This window comes from Chanodichthys erythropterus, chromosome 10 (genome assembly GCF_024489055.1).
Source record: "Chanodichthys erythropterus isolate Z2021 chromosome 10, ASM2448905v1, whole genome shotgun sequence".
NCBI lineage: Eukaryota > Metazoa > Chordata > Actinopteri > Cypriniformes > Xenocyprididae > Chanodichthys > Chanodichthys erythropterus.
Window position 1 is genome coordinate 22,293,039 of NC_090230.1, and position 7,266 is coordinate 22,300,304.

Below are 7,266 nucleotides of genomic sequence, written 5' to 3' on the forward strand. Positions count from 1 at the left end.
ACCTGTTTGCCTCACCAGAAATCTCCCACTGCCAGTTGTTTTACTCTCTGACCGAGGGGACACTCGGGACAGATGCACTGGCTCACAGCTGGCCCCGGGGCCTGCGCAAATATGCGTTTCCCCCAGTGAGCCTACTTGCACAGACCCTGTGCAAAGTCAGGGAGGACGAGGAGCAGGTCTTGTTAGTTGCGCCTTACTGGCCCTTACTCTGGTGCTCAGAGCACTCCAGATTGCTCCCTTTGAGCCTTTGCTGTCAGCAGACTTAAAGATTCTCTCTATGAAGACTTTGCTGCTGGTGGCATTGGCCTCCATCAAGAGGGTAGGGGACCTGCAGTCATTTTCGGTCGACGAATCGTGCCTAGAGTTCGGGCCGGGTGACAGCCACGTGGTACTGAGACCCCGGCCTGGCTACGTGCCCAAGGTTCCTACCACTCCCTTCAGGGACCAGGTAGTGAGCCTGCAAGCGCTGCCCTCGGAGGAGGCATACCCAGCCCTGGCTTTGCTCTGTCCAGTTCGCGCCTTGCGACTGTACTTAGACAGAACTCGAAGCTTCAGGACCTCAGACCAGCTCTTTGTCTGTTATGGAGGCCAGCAGAAGGGAAAGGCTGTCCCCAAGCAGAGGATGGCCCACTGGATAGTGGATGCCATCGCCCTGGCTTACCAAGCTCAGGGCGTGCCCTGCCCGCTCAGGTTGCATGCCCACTCCACGAGAGGTGTGGCATCCTCCTGGGCGCTGGCTCGTGGCGCCTCGCTAACAGACATTTGTAGAGCTGCGGGCTGGGCGACACCTAACACGTTCGCTAGATACTATAGCCTTCGTGTCGAGCCGGTCTCCTCCCGTGTTCTCGCCTCAGGTCAGAGGCACGGAGAGGCCCCGGCTTAGTGACGGCTTGCTGCGCTACATGCGCATTCTATTCTCCAGAGAGTCCCTATGGGCAGACCCTGTTGAGTCCTCCGGTTACCCTTCAGCAGCCGACGTGGCGGAGCTTCTGGCGCCAGGCCTATACTCCGTTGTATCCTTGAGAACCGGATTTAGGCTGGGTTCCATATGTGTGACCCTACGGGGATCCCATATGGCTTCTTCCACGGCTGCTCCTAAACGAAGCCTGTGTCTTTCCCTCTGGGAGAACCCATCTCTCACTGAGTGGAGTCACCCCAGTTCTTCCATATGTTGTACAACCTACAGGGTTAGTCCATATGTACTTATCCATATAACTCCTTCGGGGAAGGATATGGCTTCCGCAGCGTTCCTTATCGCATGTAAGGCTACGCTTTCCCAGCGTTATCCAATTGTCGAACTGAGTGGGTTTTGGGAACAACAGTGATCGACCCTCTCTGTGTGAGCCTGGTCCCACCGTCCTTAGGCAAGGGGGTTCAGGTGGCTCACGACAGAGCGCTGGAAGAGGGCAGCTCCTGTGGCGCTTTGGTAGGGATTCCTATTCGTCGGTCTGTCCGACGTACGTCGAACGTGACCGACTGAATGGGAACGTCTCGGTTACATAGGTAACCCTCGTTCCCTGAAGGAGGGAACGGAGACGTACGTCCCGTCGCCACAGGCATTGTCCTGCTGATGCTGCCGCCTGCTGGGTTCGGCTCCTCAGCGAAAACCTGAAGATGCAACGCACCTGCTGCTCATTATATACCCGCGCTGCGAGGCAAGCAGCTGATGCATATGATTGCATGCCAATGTGCATTGGCTCGTTTAGTTACACTCGAAGTAGATTGGCCTCTCTAGCGAGATTCCTATTCATCGGTCTGTCCGACGTACGTCTCCGTTCCCTCCGTCAGGGAACGAGGGTTACCTATGTAACCGAGACGTTTGCTTTGTCACTTTGTAAATAAACACTATGCCACTAGACTGAATGTGCATGTCCATGACAGTTTTAACAAATTTTGTAGTTTACACAGAGACGAGAATTGTATCGTTTTCAAAAACTTGCACTTTGAAACCCATTTCCAAAAGTATATTTTCAGGCCCACAAAACTGAATTGTTGTGTAAATTAATGGCCAAAACACATCCAAAGTTTTCTGTTTTTAGTTGAAAATGGTGTTGTGTAAACAGCCCCTTATACTACAAAATGGCATAGTGCAAAAGTATTGTTCATCAGTCACATGATATTCACAGCTCAGTGTCAGGCTACAAAGAACTAACTCTTTTTGTTAGATGTGAAATCTTTAGAAAACATGTACAGGATGTGGGGGCTATAGGTGTGAGATCAACAACAGTTGAAGCTTTCTAGAAATAACTTCTGCTTCTCTTGCTAGAGATGGATATAACTACAGAAGCAACTACAGGATCACTGTTCAAGGATCAGTAATCATGAGACAATAAGGTGATGGATACTGTACGCATAGAGATGCATATGCCCTTGAACTTCAGTCCTAATATTGGCTAAAACAAAAATTAAGTCTCTATAATTCCTTGATTTTGCATTCTCTTAATGAAGTGAAGCAGCTGAAAGATACATCCATTAATAAAGCACCTTGTCTAGATGTTATCTGTTTAAGAACACTTAAATACTGTGTGTTTCACACTCTGTTTCAAGCATCCCTGGAACAAGTAGTTCCTTGCTAATGGAAAACATTTAATATAATACCTATTCCTAAGCAAGAAAAATGATTTTCTGTCCATTGCATTAACTTCTTTAGCCATGAAAGCCTTCTAGAGGGAAGTCAAGTCACAACTTATCACAGTAAGGGGTCACAAGCTAGATCCCATACACCAATATCTAGATTGTTTTTTGATATCTCCTCTGCGTTCAACACAATGAATCCTGCCATTTTAGCAAAGAAACTTGTATGTGAATTTGATGTAAGTCATGGTTTGGTTTTGTAGACAGCAAAGAATTATGTTGAATGGAGTACTGTCAGATTGTTACATCAACTGGATCTCCTCAGAGATGCGTACTGTCTTCCATTTTTCTATTCTCTATATGTCGCAGCACTAGGAATAACTGTCATCTAGTTAAATATGCATGTTGGGTTATATTTTTACTTCTTTATTTACTTATTTTCTGTACTGTACTGTCTATGTGATACTTTGTGTCTGCTATATGATGCTACTACCCTACTAGAATTGCTGCTTGTGGGATTAATAAAGTTCTTAACTTAACTTATATTTCACATGTAAGTGTATGATATTTTCTTATTTCTCGTTCACAAAATAATGTCATTGTCTAATTTGACAGAATCTTTTATCTGTCAAAATCAGTGTTACATAGTAAAGCTGTGCAGAGTGGATGTCAAATGTTGAGCTTCATATGAGCAGAAATGGAAAAATACCCTTCAACCTGTAGCAACTGTGGACGAACCAGACAAATGAATCATTCAGATGATTCTTTCAAAACATAATTCTAATTCAGAATTGAGGTTCTGGCTCCGGCCCGTCTGCATATAAAGCCAGGCTGATTACTTTTACGACACATGCTTCCTGATAGCAGAAGAAGCGACATACCAAAGGGTCACCCAAGAAGACAAAGTTTCTTTGATCATCAGAGCAAAGAAACAGAGAGACAATGCAGACCCTTTTGTTTCCTTACTTCACAGGAAAGCCAAAGAGACTGTTGAACAAATAAAACTGCATCAAAATTGTTCCAACAATTTTAATGGACTTATCAAACATCTTTTAACTACATACATTTTGCATTATGTGTCCACAAGTACTACCTGTAAACAGTTAGGCTTTAGAAACACTCACAATTCATGTAAATATGTTAACTCTTGACTGAATGACTGAAAGCATGCCTTTTTTGGATTTATTTCTTTTCATCTTTCTTGGATCATGGCTTGAATGAAATCTGTCTAGAATGTATCGTATTCCAGTAAATAGCAATTATGTTAAAATGGCACTCTGCTAAAGCAGAGACAGACCAGGATGTAACACTTATGTTTTATTGGGGCCAGAGAGGAAGGCCCTCTTGAAACAGGACAATGTCTGATTGGCCATGACTCCTCAGAGGTGTGACAAACAACTAAGTTTAAATGATTATATTGCAAGATAGTGAACGGGGGAAGTTGGTTAGTAAACGAGGAAGGAGTTGTTTAGTTCTGGAAAAAGAAGTCAAGACAAGTACCAAGAACAATGGAGTAACAAGAACAGACAAGCCGCTCATTCAAGCCATGCAACCTTCACTCACTTTTTCTTTTCTTTTACTTAATTTTCCTTTACCACTTAAAGTCTTGTGTCCTAAGTTTCGCCGCAAAGTTCAACCAACGACTTTTGCCGCTTCAACTCCAGCGACAAAGAGACTTCCCTTTAATTTTTCAGCAAGCTCAAACGTGATTGGGTTCTACCGAACACAACACGGACCTTGAATACCCTGCGACAACTCATCGACTTGGAAAACTCTTCTCTACACGCCAACGAGGGATATTCACATTCAAAGTCGACGCAAGCAAGTACCTCCAGATTAAAACTGAACTTAATGATTCATGGTTCGTTCAGGTCAAATCTTCTGAAAAGCATAACTTTGCTAGGAATTCATCATATCACACACTCTCTCTCTCTCTCTCTCTTAAACTCTTCCTCTCTCACTTCCTGTCTTACTGCAACGCGTATGAATGAATGTATGTATGTGTGTGTGTGTTCGTGTTAGATTAGCTTGTTTTAGAATAAATAAAATCTCTTGTAGATTTTAAAAGGAAAGTGTCTTGTATTATGTGCTTTATGATTTAATGTCTTAAACTGTGATCAAGCTACCTGCTTTAATCAGGGTTTTCACGATTGTTGGATATTTATATCCATTACAAGAGCTTATTACGGCTCGAGCAAATGACGAATCAGTTGCTCGGTCGTAATCTAAACAACTCTTTATAATTCCCTAAATATTTCATTTGAGCTAATTTTACTTCCTAGGGTGTTTTCCCTACAAACCGCATGATGCACTTTATTCACACTTCAAACACAAACATCCCACAGCGCTCACACGCTCATGCAGAAGCTGTCTGTCCACCCGACAGATCAAACCATTTCTGTACAAAATGAAGCAGGGTACAGATATGGCCTCAATTAGTTGAGTTAGAAGCTCAAATCTGCATGCTTGATGCACAGGAACCAATGAGGTTTGATCTTCTTGAATGTCAAATCTTTTTAAAGCTTGAAAATACACTTTCAATGGATGGACAAAAAATGATGATAGAATATTAAAAATACCTTTATTGTTTTTTGATGATAAACATGTCTTACAGGTTTGGAATGACATAAGGGTGAGTATCCCTTTAAAGCAATAGTTCAACCAAAAATGAAAATTTTACCATGATTTACTCACCCTCAAGCCATCCTAGGTGTAGATGACTTTCATCTTTGAGCAGAACACAATCAGAGTTATATTTAAAAACATTCTGGCTCTTTGTATTGTCACTGAATAGTCCAAAAAGTGCATCCATTCATCATAAAAGTAATCCACACGACTCCAGTGGGTTAATAAAGGCCTTCTGAAGCGAAGCGAAAGTGATGTAAGAAGATCCAGATTTAAAACTTTATAAACTATAATCACTGGCTTCCGGCAACAGATTTTGTGATCCTCTCGTGTTGACAGGTGCATACACCACATGATCCTCCTCTTTAACTCTCTGTAAAAAAACATCACACAAGACATGATGCTAATAAAATTATTAAATTAAAAATGTGGCATCCTGAACATTAATTGAGATTCAATGTGAAATCATGTTTATTCCCCCCCATTCTAACAGTGATGCAATGTTATTCAGAAACGACACAAATTTTCGTCTTGGAGAACAATTATTGAGCAAAGTGTTGAGCTACAATGAAACTGTCAGTCAATTTCATTGATTTAACAAAGGCATTTGACAGTGTAGCCTACATTGTGGCATGCTTTGGAAAATTGCTCGCTCATACAGCATCCCGGTTTGTTTCATTGACCTCTTCTGCAACATTTAAAATGAATCGAGCTGCTGCATCCACACTGACCAAGACTTCTCTGAATTCTTCCGCATTGACACGGGAGTGAAGCAGGGCTGCCATTCCTTTTTCTTCATTATTTCTTCATGGGACGAACCTTTACCCACAGCGACCACAGCCTACATCGATGTCACCTGATGGAGTTTGGGTTCCTTGATGTCGCCTTTGGCTTGCTTAGTTGGGGACACTTGACATTTGACTTGACATTTGATATTCAACAGTATTCTTGACATTTATTCAACAGTGCTTTTGATCTGCCTGCATTGACACTATTCTCTAAGAGCTGCTGTGCAGCCAAAATTATGTACCAGGTTTTTTTACTTTGTGGAAAATATCATGTCGCTTGATCTTTGATTTTTTAAATTGTCTGCTCATAAATTTGTTGGCTTCGGCAGCAGATCACACTATAAATGAACTTGTAATTACTCTAATGTCCTTCATTTGCTTCCGTATAACAGCATGCTGCGTGACATCTATTTTTATCGTTCCTTTGAATTCAGGTAAGTTCAGGACTATGAATTGGCCACATTTAAAACCAAAATGTTAACAGCTATACAAAAAAAAACAAAAAAAACAACAAAAATACAACAACTGAGCACCAGGTTTTGCAGTGTGTTTCTTGTTAGACGGTTTAATTTAGTGAGTTTCTGCTAAAATGAACACTGTTCACTGCTCAAAACAAACACAATCTTCACTTAATTTGTTTAAATTGTAAAATCTAAGTTAACTTAATAATAATTTTGTGTTGGAACTACATGAATTGTTGTTAACATATTAGTGGATCTGTACTTCCCAGCGTGTTTTGCAAGGGACTGCAAAGTAAATGTTATTTAATGTGGGTTTTCTTTATTCAGCAAAGGGACAGACTTGTTAGTTTTTAATGTTCGTTTATAATAGAGATTTGAGTTTGTTATGTTTTTGAGGTTTTTTATATGGTTGTATGTTTAGTATGCCAATATGTGATAGGGCTAGAAACTGACAACACAAACTTGTTCTAGTCTTGTTGAATTAATTGTGTAGCATCAGTTATTTAAAAGTGTTGATAGTGAAGTTTTCACATTGAATGATAATGTTATGGCTTTTATAATATAATATAATATAATGTTGTGTGTAACGTGATAGATCATATACAGACAAAAACACAAGCGCACATCAAAATCTCACTCGATGCTAAAACAATACAGAGACTAAAAACAGAAATTAAACTATATCTTACCGGTTTGTGTGCATTTCTTTTGTAGATTATTGTCTCAGCATATGTTATTTCTTCATCACAAGCCTGATCTGTTTAAATAATAATAATAGATTAAATAGCATTTATGAATTTGACATTACAGCAGAGTGC